Source organism: Pleurodeles waltl, chromosome 1_2 (genome assembly GCF_031143425.1).
Source record: "Pleurodeles waltl isolate 20211129_DDA chromosome 1_2, aPleWal1.hap1.20221129, whole genome shotgun sequence".
Classification (NCBI taxonomy): domain Eukaryota; kingdom Metazoa; phylum Chordata; class Amphibia; order Caudata; family Salamandridae; genus Pleurodeles; species Pleurodeles waltl.
Genome location: NC_090437.1, coordinates 570,134,073 through 570,161,929, shown reverse-complemented (window position 1 = coordinate 570,161,929; position 27,857 = coordinate 570,134,073). Strand labels below are relative to the sequence as shown.

At 45.7% G+C, this 27,857-nt stretch overlaps 1 long non-coding RNA gene across 1 annotated transcript in view; it reads right to left on the bottom strand.

The window, feature by feature from the left end:
- The window catches only part of LOC138295691 (uncharacterized), a 59,975-nt gene that overhangs the window by 31,424 nt on the left and 694 nt on the right, over window positions 1-27,857 (bottom strand). The window contains exon 2 of the long non-coding RNA XR_011203667.1: window positions 5,621-5,739. This is a non-coding gene — a long non-coding RNA (uncharacterized lncRNA). The remainder of the gene's footprint in view (window positions 1-5,620; window positions 5,740-27,857) is intronic.

Here is a 27,857-nt window from a genome sequence, read left to right as displayed (position 1 = left end):
AGGCTATCAGCTGTGCAGCAGGTGTTGGTATGAACTGATGTCCAGCAGCAGCAGGGCAACATCCTTTGAAGATTCCAGAGACCTATCTGTCCCTTGACCCCCTCCCTGGTGATGCCTGCTGAGAGCTGGGCAAAGATGTGGGAGGTTTGTGCCATTCAGCACAGCATTGTTATAGCCAGTAACCTGGGGAAGATACTCTGTGCTTGAGCTGAAAGTGCAAGTGAGTTGGTAATAGCAAAGTACAGCACTTTCAATTTAAATCACTGAACTAGCTCAGGATCCCTTCTTCACTGCTGTTAAACAGTATTCCTGTATGTTGAGAACATAGCTTGATGTATTTTCTTCCAAGGACATATCACCAGTACACTGAAGACCTTATAAAAAGGACAAGAACTCAGCAACAATCTTGCAGCATTCTTACTATATATTCACACAATTTTGTCACTGAGCTCGCAGATCAATCTGCACTGAATCATACATTGGTGTTGCTCTCACATTAAAGCTGAATGGGCCAGCTGTAGGTCCTGTGTTTTAACTCTGAACTTACCACAGCACTACTGTTTGGTTCTGTGTGCTTACAAAAAGTAACAACAGGGGTGTGCTTGTACCTATTTTTTGGTTTTCATATATATCTGAGAAATCTACAACACAAGTGATTTAGACTTTCACCAAGGTTGCTGTTTTGTGAAAACTACTCCCTCTTTTGACTTCAGGGACAATGAGGTAAGGAGGTTTTTGGCAAGTGTTAGGTATGCAAGAGGAGGCTGAGGAAAATTGCATGTACCTGAAGCTGGAAGTGCAAGGCACCACCAAAGAATGATGACACTCCTGATTGTAACTGTTAGAAATGGGGTCTTTGGTTGACAGTCAGGTTACCCCCTGTTCAAGCAAGGACCCTCACTCTAGTCAGGGTAAAAGAGAATCACCCTCAGCTAACTCCTGCTTACCCCCTTGGTAGCTTGGCAGAGCAGTAGGCTTAACTTCAGAATGCTAGGTGTAAAGCATTTGTACCAACACACACAGTAACTTAATGAAAACACTATAAAATGACAACACATTAGAGAAATATTTATCTAAGCAAAACAAGACCAAAACGACAAAAATCCAACATACACAAGTCAAGTTCTGAATTTTTAAAGATTAAACTAAAAAATAGCGCTTAGAAACACAAAATGCTTCGATGAGGTGTTAACACGGCGTCGTGACGGAGTCGTTCCCAACAAGTCGACACCAGTGATGCCACACACGGAGTCGTGTAGACCCCCAAGTACAGTACCTTTGGAGAAGAGTGAAAACAAGTCGATGCGCGAACCCGGGGATCGCGGCATCAGTGCGAAACGTTGAATCCGTGCACTTCGAGCGGCGTCGGTCACGATGTGGTGAGGTGACTTCCACGGAGTCACGGACTTCAGCGGGGCTGCAGCAGCATCGGGCCTGCGAAGAGTGTCGCGTTCCAGCGAAGGTCACGCGTCGGGTGCAGGCGGCGTCACAGGATTCATCAGTGGCGGCAGTCTGAAGTCGTCCAAAGTCGATTTCCTTGGATTTCCACCAGCTTTACTTTCAAGGGCCCAGGGACTGGATAGGGCACCACTTGTCAGAGCAGGAGTCTCTCTAGAGACTCCAGGTGTTGGCAGAGAGAAGTCTTTGCTGTCCCTGAGACTTCAAACAACAGGAGGCAAGCACTAAATCAAGCCCTTGGAGATTTCTTCACAAGATGGAAGGCACATAAAGTCCAGTCTTTGCCCTCTTACTCTGGCAGAAGCAGCAACTGCAGGATAGCTCCACAAAGCACAGTCACAGGCGGGGCATCACTTCTCCTCAGCTCTTCAGCTCTTCTCCAGGCAGAGGTTCCTCTTGTTTCCATAAGTGTTCTCAAGTCTGTGGTTTTGGGTGCCGTTCTTATACCCAGTTTCTCCTTTGAAGTAGGCCTACTTCAAAGTAAAGTCTCTTTGGAATGTGAAATCCTGCCTTGCCCAGGCCAGGCCCCAGACAGTCAACAGGGGGTTGGAGACTGTATTGTGTGAGGGCAGGCACAGCCCTTTCAGGTGCAAGTGACCACTCCTCCCCTCCCTCCTAGCACAGATGACTCATCAGGATATGCAGGCTACACCCCAGATCCCTTTGTGTCACTGTCTAGTGTGAGGTGCAATCAGCCCAACTGTCAAACTGACCCAGACAGGGAATCCACTAACAGGCAGAGTCACAGAAATGGTATAGGCAAGAAAATGCTCACTTTCTAAAAGTGGATTTTCAAACGCACAGTCTTAAAATCAACTTTACTAAAAGATGTATTTTTAAATTGTGAGCTCAGAGACCCCAAACTCCACATGTCCATCCGCTCCCAAAGGGAATCTACACTTTAATCAGATTTAAAGGTAGCCCCCATGTTAACCTATGAGAGGGACAGGCCTTGCAACAGTGAAAAACGAATTTAGCAATATTTCACTGTCAGGACATATAAAACACATTACTATATGTCCTACCTGAACCATACACTGCACCCTGCCCTTGGGGCTACCTAGGACCTACCTTAGGGGTGTCTGACATGTAAGAAAAGGGAAGGTTTAGGCCTGGCAAGTGGGTACACTTGCCAAGTCGAATTTACAGTTAAAACTGCACACACAGACACTACAATGGCAGGTCTGAGACATGATTACAGAGCTACTTATGTGGGTGTCACAACCAGTGCTGCAGGCCCACTAGTAACATTTGATTTACAGACCCTGGCACCTCTAGTGCACTTTACTATGGACTTACTAGTAAATCAAATATGCCAATCATGGATAAACCAATCACATGCACATTTTGTAAAGGAGCACTTGCACTTTAGCACTGGTTAGCAGTGGTAAAGTGCCCGGAGTAACAAAAACAGCAAAATCAGAGTCCAGCACACATCAACAACCTGGGGAACAGAGGCAAAAAGTTAAGGGAGACCACTCCAAGGATGAAAAGTCTAACAGTAACATACATCTAATAAATTCAAGGAAAAAAAACTTGTCTGTATATGTTAACTGAGATCAGCTGTGAAGTTCCTCGACTGAAGGTGTGATTTTCCTCCTTCCATTAAACAGTCATAAAATCCCCAAACAGCCTAATGAAGCTTCTCAGTAAACTGTTATAACCTGCCAATGATTATAAAGTTGCCCAATCTATATAAAATTGAAATCTCAGTAAAAAATAGAACTTTCAAAGCACCAGTATCATATAGAATTGGACTCAAATCTATCTTTACGTTGATCCTCCCTCTCTGATACTTTGGCATTAAAATGGTAAATACCACCTCAGAACCTAATTCACTGAAACACATAATACAAGAGCACTTGTTAGGTTTATTTAATAATGTGGTCATGTATAGAATAATGTTTCCTGAGAATTCTGATTCTGAATGAGGTGAATTGCACTTATGAGAGGATGGATACTCAGGTAGTAATGGTCTTAAACCAAATTACCATCCTGACTGAATTCAATTCTGCCTGCTTGCCAAAGGAATCTCAGCATTATCAGATATTCCATCAGGGAATTATGCAGAAAGATATGGCTCCTAGGACCTCACATAAAATTGTAACTTTGATCTCACAACAACAGGAGGGTCATTTAGAAGCACCTGCCATTGAGCTCACTAATCTTAATTTAGAACATAAATGCATCGAGCACAAGAAGGGCAGCTTCTACCTCTGGATGGCAATAAAAAAAGGAGGGGCAAGCATGGTTCTGGCCTGTCAGTAAATAGTGCTGAGGCTGTGTATGATGTTCAAATATCCCAGACGCTTCAACATGTGCTCCATGAGGTACAGGAGATTAACATATTGCAAGCAACAACTATTTCATTGAGACATACAGAGAGTCTCAATATAAACAGCCAGATTTAAGCCTTTTCTGGCCAGGTTGAAGCCTTAGAATTATAGCTTTCTATAGTGGAAGATGCACTTTTTTAGAAACCGAAAATTTGTCAAAAACAAAGGAGATATATCTAGTCACAACTCAAAAATTAAAGATCTTGAAAACCAATCACAGAGATACAATATTTGTGTTGTTGGCTGTCCCAGAGATGAAAGAAGATGGACAAAACATGAATAATTTTGTTAAACATCTCATTAAAAGGTATATGGACCCAGATGCCCCTGGTGACTTAACAATATACCAGACCCATTAAGTTCCTTTTTACTCCAAAACCTTATGGTCGGTCTTGCATGATATAAGTTCATTTAATGAATGTTAGATTAAAGAACCTATCCCAACTAGAGATCTAAAAAAATAAACTCAAGTTGTCGATGATTATCACATTTGTATTTATTCTGACATTTCATACAGTAAACCAAGAAAAAGATGGGAACTCCAGCAGATGATTGAGAAATTTGAAAGCAAAGACATACAGCCACAACTCTTGCAAACAATGATGCTTGAAGTATTATGGACCAATAATTCCCATCTCTTTTTAGAAACCTTTGCCCAAGCTCTGTTAGTTGAAATCCAACAAACAAATTCCCTAACAGAACAATAACGGAAGAACTAATGCAGGTGTCCCCAACCAGTTGATTGCGAGCTACCAGTAGCTTCTAGACACCGTCAGAGTAGCTCACAGCCATTTAGGTCATTTTTTAGGTACGCACAGGGTCATATGTTACCTATTAAAGTTAAGGGAAGGTGGTGTTTAGTTTACATTATTATCATGAGGCTGCAGATAGCAGGGCCTGTTAAGGAGCAGTCCTGGAGTCAGAATCACCACAGATGGTAAGGCCAAGAGGTAAAGAATTCAAGCACTGACTTATTTAATCTTTAAACAAAAACCCTTGTCAACTCAATATTGGAGGTGAGAACAAAACAATGTTTTTCAGTGCTTCTAAAACATGGAAAATGAAAATGAAACAACACCCTACATTTTTTTTTCAAATGTTTGAATTTACAAACAGCAGGCCTCTTGGTCCCAGTGGCCAGCAGCAGACTGTGCCATATGTATAACTGAAAAATAAGTTACTTTTTAAATGGGAGAAATTTAAAATGCAGAAAAATATTCCATTTTATGAACATTTTAACACCTTAAGTTTCTCACATTTAAAAAATGGTTCTATGTTTGTGTTATATATGTAACGGTGTCATATATGGTGAAAGGTATGTCGACAAATACATTTGACGCAGGCTCTAAGTCATCCATACAAATATTATCCCATACATCCCAAAGACTTCACTTTCACTGATGCACATGGCAATCCTGTCATAGCACCTGTAGTAAAGGATGTTGTTCAAACCATAGTATCTGGTTCTATACATATTAGGCTTAAAGTCAGTGAAGCTGTTTGGGTGTCTGGTAACAATGTGCGAGTTGTTTAATCTTCAATAGCTCACAATGATTTTCACTGATCAGAAGTAGCTCTCACTACAGAAAAGGTTGGAGATCCCTGAACTAATGAGTATAAATGTATGTGCAAATATGCACAAATAGGTGGATATTTCTATAGCTTTTATTGTTCCAACATATTGCATAATAATTAGCTCAACAGACAAAACAAAATCTTTTTTCAATATAACTTTATCTGGGTGGGGCTTAGCATTAGCATTACTTAGCCTTGATGCAACAATTTTGCACCAAATTAAGTGGTGGTGTAAGAACCTTTTGCCTTACCTTACTGCAGCGTGTGAGCTCTGCTGTAGCAGCTTCCCCTTCAATGCACAGAACTCCTCAGAAAACAAGGATGCAAAGGAGCCACATCTTTCTTTTCTTGCATGTGTTTGGTCTCCTGACTGCAATATAAATCATGGAGTGAGACTGCATGTCAACTTAGGAGAATGCTACGTGCAAGAAAAAAGGTTTCTTCACATATATGTTTATATTTGGAACTATTTTGAAGGTGTTTTACATGCACATACATGTTTTTCTGTTTAGATTGTCTTCTCAATCCAAGATGCCCAACATGTTGGAATGATGTCATGTTCTGTTTCTCACTATAAGCAAAGCTCCATTGCTAGTTCAGTCATTTTGCAAGTGTTGCTGAATCATTGCTCACTCACTACACTCAGTCTCTCCAGTTCCTGATGTCATTTCTAAGGGTGGGCGCAACTCATGTAATTCAGTGTAGTTTAATCATGCAGGATTACTTCAATATGAGATTATACTTGAATTATGCAAGAAGAGAAATTCTGCACTCAGTGCTATTTTGTAGCACAGAAATTCCCCCTTGCATCCAAAAAGGATGTGAGGAGGTGCTGGAAATGGCCTTTTCTACAGGGTTACCCACAAACCTTTACTTAAATATGAGATTATACTTGAATTATGCAAGAAGAGAGAAATTCTGCGCTCAGTGCTATTTTGTAGCAAAAAAATGCCCCTTTGCATCCAAAATGGATGTGAGGAGGTGTTGGAAATGGCCTTCTCTACAGGGTTAATCCCAAAACGTTAGCCTGCTTGTCTCCAATTGTGCTGAATTCCTTTTGTTGGCCTTTGGGCTGTGTGCACTTTATCACTGCTAACCAGTGCTAAAGTGATTGTGCATATTTGAATTACTCAAAGTCCATAGTACAGCGCAGTACATCCAGGGCCTGTAAATTAAAGCCTACTAGTGGACCTGTAGCACTGCTTGTCACCCCTTTTCAGTACCACTTTAAAACATTTCCCAGGCCTGCCATTGCAGCCTGAATGCAGTACTACAGTGCCATGTTGACTTGGCATCTAAAACTCCTTGCCAAGCCTTAAGCCTTAAACTCACCTTTTATTACATATGTCATCCCTAAGGTAAGTCCAGGCTAACAAATCAGTACACTTCTGAACCTGTGGATACTCTGCCAGGAAGAATAACTACTGTGCTGCTGTAGGACTGGCATTTTGCTTGACTGCTGCTCTGAAAGAACTGCTCTTTTGTTTTGCTGGCCTGCTGCCGTCCTGAGACAAACTGGACCCACATCAGTTGAACTAAACTCCCAGAGTGGCTTCAAGTGTCAGCTGACAAGTTTTTTGTTTTATGAAGTCTCAGGGACACAAAATACTTACAACCTTTCTGCTACAGCACCTGGACTCTGCCATCAGAGAGTCTTAACCTGCCAAGTGGTGCCAATCCAGTCCTTTGGTCCATGGAAGTGGTAATAAATTGCTTCTTCAACCAGAATCCCCCCATCAATGCCATTGTGCCGCTTGGAACTGCCACATCTCCATTGATGCCATCACATCACTGCTGCTGCAATGAGCAAGTGCAATGCATCACTGAGTGCGTGGTGCATCGCCTCCATTGCCAATGTATCTCTGGTTAAGTTAAGCCTGGCTGCTCTGTGCCAAGCTACCAAGGGGTAAACACAGGTTAATTTAAGGTGTGTTGGTGAGTTACCCTGACTCGAATTGTGATTCCTGCTTGGACCGGGTGCATACCTCTACCAACCAGAAACTCAGGCCCTCATTAGGAACGTGGTGGTCTTACTGGCGCCGTCCCAGCAGTAAAGACCACCACATTATGAGATTGGCCAGTCCTGCCAGTGCGGTAAGACCGACACTGCCAGCGGAGAGCTCCTCAGGGCAGGCAGCATGCCTGTTGGACTTTTGCTTATGCAAGTCATCCCCAGTCTTTTTCGCCTCCTGCCTCCTAATTTTTTCTGACATGTTGCTGTTGGCTTTTCAACTCTGAGCACTTTACCACTGCTAACCAGTGCTAAAGTGCATATGCTCTCCTGTTTAAATTGTATGTAGGTGGTTCATCCATGATTGGCATATTTGATTTACTAGTAAGTCCCTAGTAAGGTGCACTAGAGGTGCCAGGGCCTGTAAATCAAATGCTACTAGTGGGCCTGCAGCACTGGTTGTGCCACCCACATAAGTAGCTCTGTAATCATGTCTCAGACCTGCCACTGCAGTGTCTGTGTGTGTATTCTTACACTGTAAATTCGACTTGGCAAGTGTACCCACTTGCCAGGCCTAAACCTTCCCTTTCCTTACATGTAAGGCACCCCTAAGGTAGGCCCTAGGTAGCCCCAAGGGCAGGGTGCAGTGTATGGATAAGGTAGGACATATAGTAATGTGGTTTATATGTCCTGACAGTGAAATACTGCCAATTTCGTTTTCACTGTTGCAAGGTCTGTCTCTCTCTCATAGGATAATATGGGGGCTACCTTTAAATATGATTAAAGTGTAGATTCCCCTAGAGAGTAGATGGACATGTGGAGTTTGGGATCCCTGAACTCACAATTTAAAAATACATCTTTTAGTAAAGTTGATTTTAAGATTGTGCGTTTGGAAATGCCACTTTTAGAAAGTGAGCATTTTCTTGCTTAAACCATTCTGTGACTCTGCCTGGTTTGTGGATTCCCTGTCTGGGTCAGTTTGACAGTTGGGTTGTTTTTCACCTCACTCCAGACAGTGACACAAAGGGAGCTGGGGTGTGATCTGCATTTCCTGATTAGCCATCTCTGCTAGGAGGGAGGGGTGGAGTGGTCACTCTCATCTGAAAGGACTGTGCCTGCCTCTGACAATGCTGTCTCCAGCCCCCTGGTGTGTGTCTGAGGCCTTGCCTGGGCAAGGCAGGATTTCACAAGAAGGTGTGAGTCCCCTTTGAAGAAAGGTGACTTCAAAGACTAAAATGGGTATAAGAAGGGCACCCAAACTTACAAACTTTAGAAACACTTCTGGAACCAAGAGGAACCTCTGCCTGGAGAAGAGCTGATAGCTGAGGAAAACGTGCTGCCCTGCCTGTGACTGTGCTTTGTGGAGCTTTCCTGCAGTGCTGCTTCTGCCAGAGTAAGAGGGCAAAGACTGGACTTTGTGTGCCTTCCATCTTGAAGAAGAAATCTCCAAGGGCTTGATGTAGAGCTTGCCTCCTGTTGTTGAAGTCTCAGGGATAGCAAAGACTTCTTCCTGCCAGCACCTGGAGTCTCTGGAGAGACCCCTACTCTGCTCTGTGGTGCCCTTCCAGTTCCTGGGACCCTGAAAGGAGAGGCTGGCAGCCTAAGGACAAAAATACACGCACCGAGCACCGTGCGGAGAAAAGATCGACGCAAATCCGATCGCGGCTGAGAAAACGACGCGACGCCGGTTCCGCAACTGAGAAACGACGCCGCAGGAAACGCGACCGAAAAACCGACGCCCGGAGCAGGAGAAACGACGCGCAGCATCGCTGACGGAGGCTGAGAGATCGCACCCTGCGCCGCGGGACTTTCGGATCGTCGTGTGGCTGGCTTTTTCAACACGCACCGCCGTTCCGAGTTGTTTTCGACGCACACAGCCGTGCAGGGTTACTTTCGACGCGCACCGCCCGTGCGGGGTTATTTTTGACGCAAACCAGGTACATTTTCACGCTAGCAGCGCTAGTGTGGTGTTACAACTACCTAAAGACTCTTTTTATTTTAAACCTTTAAAAAATCATAACTTGACTTGTGTATGTTGGATTTTTGTCGTTTTGGTCTTGTTTTGTCTAGATAAATATTTCCTATTTTTCTAAACTGGTGTTGTGTCATTTTGTAGTGTTTTCATTAAGTTACTGTGTGTGTTGGTACAAATACTTTACACCTAGCACTCTGAGGTTAAGCCTACTGCTCTGCCAAGCTACCAAGGGGGTAAGCAGGGGTTAGCTGAGGGTGATTCTCTTTTATCCTAACTAGAGTGAGGGTCCTTGCTTGAACAGGGGGTAACCAGACTGTCAACCAAAGACCCCATTTCTAACAATGCCTAAGACCATCGGCTGTATTACGAGGCAGCAAACTGCCAGGCTTTTTGTGACGGTCACCCCGCCACGAAATTTCTGGTGGTAATGCATCTGGTGACAGGAATCCCCATTCAGAATGTTTTTTTATGCTATATTAGTTTAGATTGTCTGTGTTTGCTTTGGTTTAGCTTGGAATCAGCCATGTTATTCCAAATTGCTAATTCAGTGTGCACCATGGCCTGAACAAAGAGCTTAAATGCTCAGCAATCTTTGACTAGCTAATCTCTGAGGTCCCACACTAATACTTCTCCAAAGAACACATTTTGTCCCTAAAGAAACCATAAAAGGATGTGCTTATGGTTGAACAGGCTTATTTTTTGTAATCCTTCACTGCCATTTGTGGGGTCACTACTCATGTCAACATGAAAAACACAGAATTAAAGCCTTCAGATAATTGCCTAACGGATACCCATGACAGACGTTTCAGAGTCCCCTCAACGTTGCCCACTATCAGATTAACATAGTATTTTACTAAAGGTCAGTCTTGGATGATACTTCATCTTTTCAACAACTAAGCTGACAATGAGCTCAGCTGTACAGTTAAGACTGTATAAAGGGAGACCTTAATTTTTTCCTTGACCCTGGGCATATATGATACAAGCCCAAGATTTAAAAAAATGTTTCAGACTTTAACAACTCCTTTTGGTGTGGTTGACCCTGACACAGAGATCAGTAGAAGGAACGATTATACTCTTGTTTTTCTCTGGACGGTTTAAGACTTCCTCAGTTATTGATAATTTTTTAATCTCCTCCCTACCACTGGGAGACAACATATCACTCCAATTTAAGGTCTCCCTTCCATACAAACATTCCTTTAATCAGATGGAGGTTACAGTATGCTTTATGGCTTGAGCAATCATTTGTCTCCAAACTGAAAGGTGAGATTGTGGAGTATTGTTCATTTAATTATCACACTACTGACCCTTCGGTAGCATTGGATGCACTTAAAGCTATAATGAAGGCACATTTGAATGCTCAAATTGCTTATGCTGGTTAACCTGTATTAGACACTTTGGGGCAGATTTAAGAGCCCCTAGTGCCACCGGAGCATCACTTTTTGTAACACTCTGGTAGCGCTAACCACTACTCCATATTTTCAAGGAGGTGTAACGCCACTTTTTGTGGCGTTACGCCTCCTTGTAAATATGTAAGGCCCCTCCATGCAGTTTTCTGCATCAGAGGGGTGTGCAATGGGTGAGGCAGTGGGCATTTCACCACAACACCCATTACTTTTGAGGCTGTCCCAGATTTATTAGAAATCATAAATCTGTGGCAGCGCTAAAAACTAACGCCACCCCAGGGTGGCGTTAGCATGGAAAAACAAAGAGGAATGCTTTTATGTGTCCTAGTTTTTTGCTATTTCTATGAGTGCTTTTTAGAAATGGGGTCTCTAGTTGGAAGAAGTATACACCCTTGTCCAAATAGGGACCACAATCCTAGTCAGGGTAAGTCACAACACAATCCAAATTATCTTGAGCCCACCCTCTGGTAGCTTGGCACTGAACAGTCAGGCTTAACTTAGAAGGCAATGTGTAAAGTATTTGTGCAATAAATCCTACAGTAACACAGGGAAACCACCACAAAAATACACCACACAGGTTTATAAAAATAGATAATATTTATCTGAATAAAAGAAGGTCAAAATGACAGTTATCCAATAAGCACAAGTTGAAATATGACTTTTAAAAGGTTTTCAAGAGTTTCAATCCTTAGAAATCAACAGTGGTTTCTTTGTTACACACAGTCCTGGGGTGCATCACAAATAACGATGCACAGAGACCGCAGAGGAGGGGATGCGTGGAAAAATAAGGTGTTGTGTCGGATTTTCCAGCGCGGTACAGACAATGTGTCTTTTCTTTCCAGACTGCAAGGGGTTGTGTCATTTTTCAGGCACGCAGTCTTGGTTCCTCACTGCAATGCAGGGATATATTCACACCCAGGGACGATGTGTTGAAAATCCTTGATGCTCTGATAGAATGAGCTGGTGCTGTGTCGATCCGGTAGGCGATGGGTCAAATTTCCCACTGTATGGCAGGCGCTGTGTCGAATTTTCCATCACAAAGTCAGTGCTGCGTTGTTCTGGTCAGCGGTGCGGTGATTTTCCAGCTGTGATGCAGGCTGTGTGGTGATTTTTGCAGGCGTAGCGTCGATTTTCAATGCACAAGGATTTTCATGAAAAGGTGAAGTCTTTGTTGGCCCTGAGACTTCCGGAACAGGAGGCAAGCTCAATTTAAGACCTTGGGGAGAACTGCAGAGTCAGAGGCCAGCAGGGCAAAAAGCAGGGCAGCAGTCCTTCTCAGCAAAGCAGTCCACAGGAGTCCTTTGGGCAGCCAGACAGTTCCTCTGACAGAGTGCAGGTGTAGGTTCAGAAGTGTCTAATTTGGTGGGGTCAGAGACCCAGTTTATATGCCCAAAAATGCCTTTGAAGTGGGGGAAACATCAAAGAGTAGTTTTGAAGTTCACAAGTTCCATTTTCAGTCCAGTCCTGTCTGCTAGGATCCCTGTGCGGGGATATCATTCCTTTGTGTCAGGGCAGGCCACTTGCCTTTGAAATGTAATTGGGAGCCCCATCACCCTTCCTGCCCAGGAAAATCCATTTGGTATGCAGGTGAATGAAGATGTGGCTGAGTGTTCTGTGTTTGTGGTTGGCTGGGTGGAATGCACAAGGGAAGTTGTCAACCAGCATAGAACAGATGTGGATTGGAAACAGGCTGTAAGGCACAGATGGCATTAAGGGCCTGATTCTAACTTTGGAGGACGGTGTTAAACCGTCCCAAAAGTGGCGGATATACCACCTACCGTATTACGAGTTCCATAGGATATAATGGACTTGTAATACGGTAGGTGGTATATCCGCCACTTTTGGGACGGTTTAACACCGTCCTCCAAAGTTAGAATCAGGCCCTAAGTGTAGAGAAATGTCCACTTTTTAAAAGTCACATTTCTAAAATAGTAATATTAAATCCAACTTCAGCAGTAAGCAGGATTTTCTTTAACCAGTCTGGCAATACCATACAAGACATGGCCACTCCTTCCAGATCAGAATCTACCACTTATGAGTATATGAGGGCAGTTCTAATGTTAGTCTATGATTTCACAGTGGTGGAAAACAAAACAATTTTATGTTTTGTTTTTACTACCAGGACATGTAAAACACATAAGTACATGTCCTGCCTTTTACCTACATCGCACCCTGCCCCATGGGTTACCTAGGGCCTACCTTAGGGGTGACATATGTAGAAAAGGGCGAGTTTAAGGCTTGGCAAGAAGTTTTAAATGCCAAGTCAAAGTGGCAGTGAAACTGCACACACAGGTCTAGGAATGGCAGGCCTAGACATGGTTAAGTTGTCCCTTCCTGCACATAAACAATCTATCCCCTCAATGCAGATTGCACTATGGTGCAAGGATGCCTGCTTCGGTGCAAGCAGCTTAATTCAGCACCGGTGCTGGGGGAAACGCAGGGGTGAGCTGTATTCCTGTAAAGACAGAGCATCCCTGCATTTCAAAAGTGGTGTGGCACTGCTTTTTTAGCTCAGCACTGCACTGCACCACATTGGCATAACTCAGGGCCTTTGTTTCTTCTTTTTTTTCTGCCAGCCTTTGGAACACATGGCATCCAGCTTGCAGTAACACATCCTTGTGAGCTACTCAATACTGATCTTGTGACAGCATGATAGTAAATTTTTTGATCCTGGTTGATTCTTGCGAGTCACCTGCTACAGATCTTATGATGGTGATTGTGAACATTTTCATGAACACTTTGGACGCATCAGTTTAAAAGTGTTAAAGTTTGAGAAAGCCACATTACTGGATTTATCGCTTTCTATTGATGCTGCCTTTAGTTGTGGTCCTGGTGATCACCCCTTACAAAAAAGTTTACTAGGGTCGCAAAGTTAACAAAAATACTACAGGGCTGATTTTAATTAGGATTTGGTACATCATACTCTGATTCGGTGTTGTGCTGTTGAAATGTATATTCCTATAAGCCCCTAGTTTTGTACATGTGCCTTTTATATAACACCTGCGCACTTTAGTTCAAGCGCTCATTTTCACTGCCCCGTTGGAGCACTTTGTTTGTGATGCAATGTCTTTATGACACAAGGTGGTCATATATATTGATATATTTTCTCTGTGATGTGTCTATAGCACATAAACTGGGTTTGTTTCTTTACAAAACCAATCAATTGATGGCATTTTAGATTTTGCCAAGGAAGTTGAGGTCTACACTTCCCCCGTGGGGACAAGAGTTTTGATTTATTATAGGCTGCTAGAAACAGATACAGCAAAATATATCCAGTCAGTCATCGAGAAACTAAAATTATAACTCATGATCAAGAAACGATTTCTTCTATATTTTCTATCACTATCAGCCAATCTATGAAAAGGTTATTCCCAGCTTAAAGATGAGTGTAATACGTTTCTATTTCATCTTCCTTTAACATCAATTTCCTCATATGACTCCGATTCACTGCCTGAACCAATAATGCCAGTTTAGGTTAAAAAGGCAATATGGTAATTGGCTAGTGAATAAGCATCTGGCGAAGATGGTTCCAGTATTGAGTTTTATACGATCTTTCCATTCAACTTAAGTTTTGCCTTTGCACCGCTTATGAATCATACATTTCTTTGAGGAAAATTCCACCAGCCTTTGAAAAAGGAGTCACTATCAGCTTTTTGAAACACAGGGAAAGTCCAGAGACCGGTTAAAATTGTCCAGTTACACTGTTCATCACTGATTACAAAATGTTGGCCCAAAATGTTTCTAATCTATTACTAAAAGGAAGTCCATTTTAATTCACAGTGATTAAAGCAGCTTTTCACCAGGTCGTAATAATATAACTAGAAATACTCAGTTTTTCAGACTACTTTAAAATTAATCAAGTCCCTGCTGCGATTGTTTTACTAGATGCTGAGGAGGATTTTGACCTAGTGGGCTGGGATGTTTTATGTTAATTTCTTTCTGTTTTCAATTTCCCAGCCCTGATCACCATGCTCATAGCATCTCTCTATGATACAGCTGAAACTGTTATTGACAACAAACCCGTTAGCACTAATACACCAAAAAGAGGGGCGTGCCAGGGTTATCCCATATCACCAGTTATTTTTGCATTCTTTACTGAACCATTGGCAATATGTATTTTTTGTACTTTTCCTTGAGTTTGCCACTGGTGGCTGGCCTTCCAATTATAAAACTGTATGCTGATGAGTTTACTTAATATTTAGCAGCAAAGGTCTAAAAATATTCGCCTTGCATTGTCATTTCTTAGGCATTGAATTATATTTCACACCCTAAAAGGTATCTTGGTGTACATTATATGGATGGTTTAAATGCTCTTTATGATAATAATTACACCCTACTCATAGCAAGGATTTGAAGATAATTCTTGAAATTGAATACTTTCCTACTATCCTTCCTTGGTCGTATTGCTCTCAATAAAATGTTTGCTTTACGGTTATTATTATTATTTTTTCTTAACTTTTTTCACAAGCACGTGATTTTTTCAAAACAGATATCATTTTCCCAACATTGTTTGGGCCAACGAAAAAAAAAAAGATTCTCTCGCAAAGTCCTCTGGCTTCCTACAGATCAGGGCTTGCCTTACCTTATCTTCATTTATATCACTAGGCTCCTGTTACCATCTAAGTTAAATGATTTGTAAATAATACCTTTTTGTTTGACAATGCAAAGTAACACAAATGTTTAAAGAAATCCATACATGTTTTTAACCACGTTAGTTTAGTAGGAGAACGTACATAAAAAGTGTTATAAAGAACCCTCTAAGTGAAAATAAGTGCCGGCTTCATACCTGTTTCATATTCCTAACATTCATGCAGATAATTCTTTACATGCACTATGTGGCCATTTTTCCAGTCGCTACCCGAAAACATTGCTCAAAGGTTGACCCAGTTGTTAAAATCTGTTATCTGTATTTTCAAGATGCCCTCCAAACAATGTAAGTTTTTCATCAGTTCGAAATAACTGCAAACAGTTGGATTAATATTTCCTATTTTCAACAAAAATATTTGTTTAAGCAATTCCCAATTTAATTAATTACACAAACTAAGGAAATAACTGGTCGGTTCTATACATTAGAACAGGTACATTTCAGGTTACCGGTACAAGGTAATGTTACTGGGCCTGGACTGAAAACTCCACTCCCCTTGTGGATTTTTCAGAATTTGAGCACTTTGCGCTATGCAGAGTAGTGCAGAGTTCCTGAATTCCATGCTTTTCGGTGCAAAGCAAAGTTTTTTTGTTTTTTTCAGTCATGCGCATGAGATTTGTCTTTGGCACTGGCTCACTAGTGCTATGATACTCCTGGGCCCGCTAGCAAGCGCATGCAAGACTCTGTAATTGCTTGTGCTGCTTCTGTCCACGATAGGGGCCAAAATAATGCCACTCATGAGCGCAAACACACTTTGATTACAATTCCTATTCAAGATGCATCTAAATCTAGTCAAAAAGAGTTTTTTTGAGTTGGATTTCTTCTCCAATGGACCCTTCAAGTAGTGTTTTAGTGTGAGAAGCCTTTTTTTATCTTCAAACAGGAAGGAAGTGCCCCAGAGACTCCAACTTTCTGTTCCTGTCCAGCAGGCTCCTTCCAGTGCTTCGTCCATCTCCTGGTCATTATTCACTTGGAATTTGAGGTGGAAGTATCACTCTCTTTGTTTCCTGGACATACCTTTGGATTTGAGGATTTTCTTTATGAGATATCACACAAGTAAGTTAAAAAAATATTGTATAAGGGTGTTGTGTGCTGAGCATTTCTCAGTATTTCTTTTTACTTTAATTTGATTTTTAAATGTTATAATGGTAGGTGGCTTGGAGTTTAAGTAGTGGCCTGGTTCTTTGTTTTTCATTTAATTAATTTTTCCTCTTAGGTAAAGGAACATTTTTGCATGCTCAGTGCCTTTTTTCCATGTTTGTTACATTTGCAATATTCATTTATTTTACTATGTGGCCTAGGCTTCCAAAGGGACATCTAGCCAGTGGGCCCAGTACTAGTAGTCATCAGTGCATATGTTTTTAAAACTTCATTTAGGGCAAGGATATCATTGGATTACGTTACAAATGCTGACTATTGTTTGTGTTTTTTTTTTTTCGCAAAACGTGTATATGTTGCAGGGTAATATTTGATGACATAGGAGGATGTGCGTTGTTGTGAAATTCCTATAGCTCAGTTCATTTTTGTGTTTTGCATTGCTAAATTAAGGTTAGTATTTTCTTCTTTGTTACCACCAAACCTCCTTATTCTGGCTAGTATGTGTGTCTGTGTATACGTGTGTGTGTTTGTCATCATCCACTATTTTTCCTTGTTCTCCATGTCTTGTGGCCAGGGGCCATTTTGTGTAGTCTATGTCCATAGACTTGCATGTGTTATTTGTTCTCCATGCCTCCTTGTTCTCAGTTATTGTTTGACCATGTGGCTGGCAGACATTTTCTTCATCCAGCCAGTGTATCTTTGTCATAGGCTTACAGGTTTTCTTTGTTCCCCATACCTCCTTGCTCCTTGTTGTTGGTGTTTGACCATGTGGCTGGCAGCCATTTTGTGCATCGAGCCAGTGTGTTCTTTGTTCCCCATGCCTTCTTGCTCCTTGTTGTTGGCGTTTGACCATGTGGCTGGTGGCCATTTTGTGCATCCAGCCAGTGTGCCTTTGCCATAGGCTTGCATGTGTTCTTTGTTCCCCATGCCTCCTTTTTTGTTGTTGTTTGATCATGTGGCTGTTGGCCATTTTGTGCATTCAGCCAGTGTGCTTTTTCCGTAGGCTCACGTGGTTTTGTGTGGTACCAGTTTAATTATATTGACATGCTTGGTGATCATTTTAGTATATGTATCATAAAAGAATTTGATTCTGATGAACATTGCTTATTATATTTCCTTCCTTTTTGCATTTTTTATTCTGCACGTTCTTTCCTCACAATAAATGTATTTATTCTTGTCCTCCCATAGAAACATAAAAAATTATTGATCATTTGTTTAATTTAAGCTTATATTTTGGTTCTATTTTGAGTGTATATTTTGTTTTTGTATTTTAATTAGTAATTTTTTTAATTTAATTTCTTGTTTGTAATTTTTTTTTATTTTAGCTTTTTCCTTTCTTTTCCTTTTTTCTTTTTTTATTCTTTTCATTTATTTAATCATGCATTTTGACTTAATCGATCGATTGATCCATCCATCTATCCATCCATTCATCCATTCATCCATTCACCATAGGTACACAGCTGCACTACAGCATTTGGATTCTTTAGGTGTATAATAACTCCATTTCCTCCAGGACACCCTGGCTGCAGTGCACTGAAGACACATTAGTAGAATAATTCATTTATTTAATGATTATTCTATTTCCCATGGATCTACTTGCCGCCATAGGTTTTTAAGGATTATTCCATTTACCCATGCACCTCTCTCTGACTACCAGAGGTTTCTCCTTTAAAACAGATGAAGATAAAGCAAAGAGCTACATCTGCATGTTGTGTTGCCTGATTTGAAAAGAAATGTTACGGTATGGTGGTATTGTTTGACTTTACAATGTTTGATTAAATTGGTATTTAATACATAGGTAACCAACCACACTAATATTGCATTTGTCTGTACTATTTCAACCTACAACAGTGCCACATTTCACTAACTATATTTTTTACTTGCTTGGTTGCTTTAAGTGCACAAGAGAAGAAATGTCACATTACCTGCAGTGCTGCCAAAGAGAAGGCCTGTACAGTTATTTTAGTCCTCCAATCTCTTCTGCCTTTGCAGCTTAGTGTCACTGCCAACTGAGAACTCTAAAATGGCCTGAAAGTAAATTGCTCCCAAGAAAGTGAACAGTGACAAGAAGCAGCTTTCCGCCAGTGGCGTGCCAACTGCAACCCTTTTTGGGATATATTAGCCTGCCACACCGACCTCCAGTGGAGGAACCTGGAAGCAGCAATCCCACATCAACAGCACCACCCCAACCTAAGCCCAAGACCATGTTTGTCAGTTAGGTAGCCACTGCAATCATGGTGACGCCAATGAGCATTGACGTTAAATTGGAATTTTACCTTTGGCAAAGTAGCACCTAATTGTTTCAGGAAACAGAGCAAAGTGGATAGCAGACACAGCTATTTATAGCAGATCTTCCTGAAGTTGGAGCAGAACAGGAGGTCGAGCTTCCTGCTAAGCAAGCATCTCCTCTTTTATAACCACTGGCTCCAAGATATCCAGCAAGAAAAAGGAAGGGTACTACTCCACCATCTTTTCCAAGCACCATTTCTGATAATGAGTAGACATGGAGTAGACCTTGGCAGTGTTTGGGAGATGCAAGGAGAGGCAAGGGAAATTAAAAGTTTCTAAAAGGCTTAGAATCATGGTAGGGGATGATGAGGAGGGTGACAACGATGAGCCAGTCATTGTGGAAGCTGGCACAGAGGAGTCGGACATGACTATTCAACCTGCTCAGAGGGATGTGGCACAGGTAGCACCACCATTTCCCATATTTGTAAAGCAGCAGAGACCTGCACCAACCCCTACTTAAGTAGAAGTATGCACTGCAGAGAGGCAATCAGCCAAGTACCTCCAGTTCTTATTCAGGCATTGGCCCACTAAGAAAGTACTCTATCTCAATTTGGGACTTTTTTATGCTTAGCAAACAGGAGGAGAACATTGTAACATGCTCCATTTGCCACACCAGTGTATGCCTGGTACACATTGTGGTACTGGAGGCCAAATGAAAAAACATCATGCAATCTGGTGAGAGGTGCACCTTAAAAAAAATTGTTGGATGTCCCTGTGGTGATGAAGGTGAGGAGAGCCGGGAAACATCAGCCACAACTAGTCCAATGATGGTGGGATGCAAGAAAGAAGAGGGTGACATCCTCACACAAAGCAGCTCTGTCCTCAGCAGTGCACCAGAATCATCTGCCTCAGTGACCTCACAAAGGTACAGGAAGACTCAGAGTCAGATAGAGACACTGTGGCATACAGTAACTGCTCCACTGCACATTGAGTCTACCACTATCTACTTCTGGAAATTCCCCTGTGTCAGTGGCCTCATAAAAAAAGAAAATCCAGGCTACTATTGCAGGCATGTTTAGGAAGGAGGGGCCCTACGAATGCAGCCAATGAAGGCACATTTGTACAATGGGAAGCTGTTAAAAATGTTAGCACTGGACCTCCCCCCTTTTTCTTTTGCAGAAAGAGTGGGATTCTCCAAATTTATGACAACCAACTGCCTGAAATGGAAGGATCCAAGTCGGACCTATTTTGCCAGAGTTGCTGTTCCAGCACTGCAACACGATGTGCTGCAATTGGTTGGATAAGCTTTGCAGCAATTATCCACACTATCCACCTAACGACAAACATGTGGACCAGATGCCAGGCTACTGATTACATGTGCATCACTGCACACTGGATCTGTTTTGGAGGGGTAAAGCAAAAACTATCCACAGGTCTTGGCCCTGAAGACATTTTTAAGAGCGTTTGTCAGCATGCAACAGAAGCCACTGGACACCCACACAAGTCCACCCCACCAAAGGTCAGTGATAAACTGGCGATAACAAAACCTTCACCGTCACGCCAACAGGAATACACCCACACTATCACGACCCACGAATCTACGCGTCTTTCAACCGCGGTATTCCATTAGCGGTGCACACCGCCGTGCTCACACATTTACAAAACACTACCACATTGGACAAATCGAAATAAACACACCTGATACACATACACACACCACTCCCACACACCCAACACAATATAAAACACACACCTACATCACCCACAAACCCTTACAACCAAAAATTTGGAAGAAGCAGAGAGACAGAAAAGCAAAGACCACACCAGCATACAGAGGCACACAACACCATTACTCATACACATCCACGCACAAAACATCACAAACCCCTAAACATCACCCCACACATCACACCACACACCACACACCACCTCACACATCACCCACACCACCCCATGGCACCACAAAGACACCCCAGGTTTTCTGAGGAGGAGCTCAGGGTCATAGTGGAGGAAATCTTCCGGGTAGAGCCACAGCTATTCGGATCACAGGTGCATCACACCTCCATAGCTAGGAAGATGGAGCTATGGCGCAGAATCGTGGACAGGGTCAACGCAGTGGGACAGCACCCAAGAACACGGGATGACATCAGGAAGAGGTGGAACGACCTACGGGGGAAGGTGCGCTCCGTGGTCTCAAGACACCACATTGCAGTTCAGCAGACTGGCGGCAGACCCCCACCTCTTCTCCCACAACTGACAACATGGGAGGAGCAGGCCTTGGCTATACTGCATCCTGAGGGCCTCGCAGGAGTAGCTGGAGGAATGGACTCTGGTAAGTCAAATCTTTAACTACCATATCCCCCACCCTACCTGCATGCTATCACATACCCCCACCATCACCCTCACCCCCATCACTCAAACTCCTCACATATGTCCCACTATCACAAACCACCCATCCCAACACCAAGCCCTGCATGCAACAACAGAGCATGGACACCCATCACCAATGCATGTCCACTACACATACCCACACAGATCCCCAAACTAGATGTCACACAATGTCCTACACAAGAATGTAAGCACTGGGGTACATAGTCACCCACCCATTGCACACCATGGCACACACAGAAGCAAAAATCATGCCTTTACACCTCTGCAGGACCCCTACCCAACGTCACCGGACAGGAGGTTCCAGACATGTCCACTCCCCCCACAGAAGAGGCCCACAGTGATGACAGCAGCTCTGTCCAATTGGATCTAGATGACCAGCCCGGACCATCTGGGACCTCAGGACAGGCGGTTGCCCTGACACAGTCACAGGCTACCACAGCACCCACCCAACAGGCCCATACCTTTGTCCCCAGGACACGTCAAGCAGCAGTGTGTCCACCACTACAGGGAACCCAGGCAAACCCATCACCCCAAGAACAGCAGGGACCTGGGGGCAGTGGCAGTGGGCGCACGGTTCAGGGGACCGAGGCCCAGGAAAACAGGGGAACTGGGAAGTCTGCTGTGCGACAGGGGGAGGACAGGCCCAGGGAACCCAGATTCCTCCACCATCACCCCTGACCACTTTAATACCACCTCCACCATTTTGCACTTAAATAAACACCCTTGAATCACAAAACAATCTGGAGTCAGTCTGTGCTTTCACAAATGTGTATTTGCAATAACTGAGGAAATTACCACTGTCCATTCAATTTGTCAACATACCTATGTCACACAGCTCTAGTCCTTGAGGTAACATACCAGAGGTCACACAGTGGAACCCACATCTGTGAAATGGAAAGGCAAAGTGACAAGTCAGGCCCCATACACTTGGTGAAAGTGACAGACAGATGATAGGTCTTACAATTTTATATGATGTAGGAGGCGGGGATGTCTTCTTACCTGTGTCTCACTGGAAGTATTGCAGGATCACAATGTTTCTGTTGTCTATGTCGTCCTCTTCTGCCTCCTCTTCTTCACTGTCCACAGGATCCACAGGTGCCACAAGACCCCCTTCTGGACCATCCTCCTGCAGAAAAGGCACCTGTCGTCGTAAAGCCAAGTTGTGCAGCATACAGCAGGCCACGATGATCTGGCACACCTTCTTTGGTGAGTAGTAGAGGGAACCACCTGTCATATGGAGGCACCGGAACCTGGCCTTCAGGAGGCCGAAGGTCCTCTCTATGACTCTCCTAGTTCGCCCATGTGCCTCATTGTAGCGTTCCTCTGCCCTTGTCCTGGGATTCCTCACTGGGGTCAGTAGCCATGACAGGTTGGGGTACCCAGAGTCACCTGCAAATGTCGAGGGACAATTGTTAGACACACACTAGCCCTTAGGGACAAACCCAGACAACTATTCACACGGTATAGGGTATTTGTCCTCACCTATTAGCCACACACAGTGCCTCTGAAGTTGCCCCATCACAAAAGGGATGCTGCTATTCCTCAGAATGTAAGCATCATGCACTGAGCCAGGAAACTTGGCGTTCACATGGGAGATGTACTGGTCTGCCAAACACACCATCTGCACATTCATTGAATGGTAGCTCTTCCGGTTTCTGTACACCTGTTCACTCCTGTGGGGTGGGGGACCAAAGCCACATGGGTCCCATCAATGGCACCTATGATGTTGGGGATATGTCCCAGGGCATAGAAATCACCTCTCACTTTAGGCAAATCCTCCACCTGAGGGAATTTGTTTTTAGCTCCGCATGTGTTTCAGAAGGGCAGACAACACTCTGGACAATACGTTGGAAAACATAGGCTGGGACATCCCTGATGCCATGGCCACAGTTGTTTGAAAAGACCCACTTGCAAGGAAATGGAGCACTGACAGCACCTGCACTTGAGGGGGGATTCCTGTGCGATGGCGGATTGCTGACATCAGGTCTGGCTCCAACTGGGTACACAGTTCCTGGATTGTGGCACGGTCAAACCTGTTGGTGATTATCAAATGTCACTCCTCCATTGTTGACAGGTCCACCAACGGTCGGTACACCGGAGGATGCCGCCATCTCCTCACATGTCCCAGTGGACGGTGCCTATGATGGACAACAGCGAGCACAGAGTCAAACAACTCAGAGGTACGTACCCACAGTTTAAACAGAACACCAATCATACACAAAAGGTGGCCTGTATGTGTGTTGAGACTAGGCCTAGGTACATGTGACGCAGTTGAAAATGAGTAGAGAAAATCTACAGAACGAGCTACAACAATAAACCTGTAGGAAAAATAATCCTCAGGTACAAATCGCTATGGATACGGATAACTATAACATGATATGTCAAAAATGAGGCCATGTGGGCCCCTGAAATTGCGGCTGCCTGACCTCTAAAGTGGGACAATGGGATGTGAGGTAACTGCGTTGGCATTATACACCGTCTGGGTAGGCGGTCGGAGACCACGGCGCAATGCTGCATTGGTTAACATTGGACCCAATGGGTCCCAGGAGCCAATGACGATGTACGCCGGCGGTGATGGTACGCACTGCCGCAGACGTGACCGCCAATTTTCTATCTGCTCAATCACTCGATACCTGATCTTCGACAGGAGAGGACCTACACTGCAAGTGCTGCTGTGACCTCGGTCTGAAGGAGACAATGGCTCTTGCGTCTGGGGAAAGGGCCCCTGCCTTCATATCGGAGGAGTTGGAGAAGCTCGTGGATGGGGTCCTTCCCCAGTACACGCTACTCTACGGTCCTCCCGACAAACAGGTAAGTACACAGGGAGCATGTTGTATGGGCTATGCCTGTGTGGAGAGGGCTGGATATAAGAAGGAAGGGGGCAGAGTGCTGCGTGCATGAAAGACGGTGAATGCATGTGCCACATGGCAAGGGTAGGGATGGAGGCCAATCACTTTGACCGTGCAGTTGGTAATGACTTCTCTTCTTCCCCTGTACATTTCATGTAGGTCAGCGCCCACCAGAAAATATATGGCGTGCCATCGCCAAGGACGTCTGGACCCTGGGGGTCTACCACAGACGGAGCCCCCCACTGCCGTAAAAGATGGGAGGACATTCACCGCTGGAGCAAGAAGACGGCGGAGGCTCAGCTGGGGATGGCCTCCCAACGTGGGAGGGGTGCCCGTCGCACCATGACCCCCCTGATGTTCAGGATCCTGGCGGTGGCCTACCCGGAGTTGGATGGGCGCCTGAGGGCATCACAGCAGACACAAGGGGGTGAGTACACTCTCATTCTGCTGACTTTGCGCGCAGTGGAGTTGTCTGGGTGGGGAAGGAGGGCTGTGGGTTTCCCTAGGCCAGGGCGAGTTCCGTAAGCAAGGCCCCTCCGTAAGGCAGGCCATGTGGCACCCCAGCCCACCTCTGTAGAGTGCCAAGTACAGCTATTCATGCCCCTGTGTCATCTATATGTGCAGATGTCGTCCATAGGCTTGTAGGCCATTTCTCAGTAATTGAACAGTGGACCCCAAGAGCGCGGCGTAGTGCAGGGGGCTTCTGTGTCTGTCTTGTCCGCCAATGGTAGCGGTAATCCATTCACTCAACATGTCTTTCCTCTGTCATCGTCCCCCCTTTTTGTGTTCTCCCTGTTCTTGTGTGCATTAGCATCATCAGGCGGAGGAGCAGTGGCACCGGAGCATGAGGGAGCTGCATCCCACATGGCCATGGAGGGCGAGACTACGGACTCGGAATCCACCAGTGGGACGGAGGGCGAGGGGAGCTTCACGGCAGAGACAGGAGCTGACACCAGCGACACGGACACGTCCTCTGATGGGAGCTCCCTCTTGGTGCCCCCGCATCTACAGGTACAGCCACCACCCCCCCTACCAGCACCACCCTCCCAGCCACCCCTCTGCCTTCGCCCCATGCCCGCTCACCAAGGACGTTGGCATCACCTTTGCCCCAGACACCTCAGCCCCTGCCCCTGTCACCCCTGCTGCCCTCAGTGAGGAGGCCATTGACCTCCTCAGGTCCCTCACTGTTGGGCAGTCTACCATTTTGAATGCCATCCAGGGTGTAGAAAGGCAGTTGCAACAAACTAATGCATTCCTGGAGGGCATTCATTCTGGTCAGGCGGCCCTTCACCAAGCTTTTCAAACTCTGGCCTCAGCACTGATGGCAGCCATTGTTCCTGTCTCTAGCCTCCCCCCTCCAACTTCCTCCACCCAGACCCAATCCCCTGTACCTCTGCCTATCCTAAGCACAACATCAGACCAGCCTGCACACACTTCACCACACAAGGGAAGCTCAGGCAAACATAAGCACCACACATCCCACAGGCACTCACGCAAGCAACACACACATAAAGACACACCAACATCCACTGCCTTCACTGTGTACCCCTCCTCGTTGTTTACCTCCTCCCTCCCAGTCTCGTCTACACTCACACCTGCATGCACTACCTCTATAGCCACTACTTCCCTCACCAGCACACCCACCAGCACACCCCGCTCACGTGCAGTCATCACCCCCACTACCATTCACACATCCCCTGTGTCCTCTCCCAGTGTGTCTGTGACGCCCCCTCCCAAGGTACACAAACGCAGCCACACACCCACCCAACAGCCATCCACCTCACGACAGCCTCCACTGCATGCACCTGCACCCAAAGTAACCAAATGTACACCTCCTACTACCACCACCTCTTCCTCCACTCCCAAACCCCCTCCAGCTTCCCGTCCCAGTGTGTCCAATAAACTTTTCCTGTCCACCCTTGACCTCTTTCCCACACCTCCCCCACCCCGTCCATCTCATAGGTCCCGCAGCAGCACCTCAGCCACAACATCTCCGGGACCAGTGGTGCCTGTAGTCACCGGTATGTGGAGTGCACCGGCCACCAGGACAGCCAGTGTGGCACAGAGCTACAGCACAGCCATTCCCCCCAACCATGTGAAGCATCAGAAGTTAGCCAGTGCCCGGCGGGAGAGGGGGAAGACTCCAGCCACCAAAGCCACTCCCAGGGGTCCCGGTGGGAGTGTGGAGTCAGCTGTGAAACCTCCCAAGTTGGGGAAGGCCCACAAGAAACCCGGCAAGTCTGGGAAGAGCTGCGCGGCGGAGATGACCGCCATCAACCCCGCTGTCCAGGAGGCCACTGCCCGCCCCAGCCCAGCTGCCCAAGAGGGCACCGCCAGCCCCAGCCCAGCTGCCCAGGAGGCCACCACCAGCCCCAGCCCAGCTGCCCAGGAGGGCACTGCCAGGCCCAGCCCAGCTGCCCAGGAAGGCACCGCCAGCCCCAGCCTAGCTGCATAGGAGGGCACCGCCAGCCCCAGCCCAGCTGCCCAGGAGGCCACCGCCAGTCCCAGCCCAGCTGCCCAGGAGGCCACCGCCAGTCCCAGCCCAGCTGCCCAGGAGACCACCGCCAGTCCCAGCCCAGCTGATCCGTGAAGGACTGCCAACTCAAGCACCGCTGAACAGGGCATGGCCAGCACAAGCACCGCTGAACAGGGCACCGCCAGCACAAGCACCGCTGAACAGGGCACCACCAGCACAAGCACCGCTGGGCCATGAAGGACCGCCAGCACAAGCCCCGCTGAGCCATGAAGGACCGCCAACTCAAGCACCGCTGAACAGGGCACCACCAGCACAAGCACCGCTGAACAGGGCACCGCCAGCACAAGCCCCGCTGGGCCATGAAGGACCGCCAACTCAAGCACCGCTGAACAGGGCACCGCCAGCACAAGCACCGCTGGGCCATGAAGGACCGCCAGCACAAGCCCCGCTGGGCCATGAAGGACCGCCAACTCAAGCACCGCTGAACAGGGCACCGCCAGCACAAGCACCGCTGAACAGGGCACCGCCAGCACAAGCCCCGCTGGGCCATGAAGGACCGCCAACTCAAGCACCGCTAGCCCATAAGTGGCAGGGGCACTGACGCAACTGGGTCCGTCACGGGGTGAGTGATGCACTCTGGGCATCAGTCCCCCTCCAAAATCAGTGGAGAGATCCATCCACTACCTCTGTCCTTCACAGGATGAAGCACTCTGGGCACCAGTCCCCCACCAGAACCAGTGGAGACATCCATCCACTACCTCAGTCCTTGGCAGGATGAAGCACTCTGGCCACCAGTCCCCCTCCAGAACCAGTGGAGACTGTTATTCACTTGAGAGACTGTGGCTTTGCACTCCCCAGGATATGGCAGTGGGCAAACCACCCACTGTAGAGACTTGAGCGACTGTGGCTTTGCACTCCCCAGGATTGAACAGTGGGCAACCCACACACTGTAGAGACTTGAGAGACTGTGGCTTTGCACTCCCCAGGATTGAACAGTGGGCAAACCACCCACTGTAGAGACTTGAGAGACTGTGGCTTTGCACTCCCCAGGATTGAACAGTGGGCAAACCACCCACTGTAGAGACATGAGAGACTGTAGCTTTGCACTCCCCAGGATTGAACAGCGGGCATTGAGCCCCCTTGTGGATCTGGCGTCGTACACTCATCCGGCTGAGGGGCCCCCCCTTCCATTCCCCCTGAGGTGCCTGTTGTATTTCTATCTGATGCCCCTGCAGTGTTCTCTCTGTTTTGATCGGGTATCGAGTATGGGCCTCGCCCATGCAGTTTGGGCCCAGTGGTCCATGGACTATAAATGGTGCAATACCTGGACTTGTATTATTGGTGTATATATATGTTTATGGTGTATATATATATTTTGGAGTACTGGACTTTAATAGATTACAATCGTTACAATCATTTCCTTTTGTCTTTGCATTCTTCCGGGGGCTTGGGGGGTGTAACTGTAATGTAT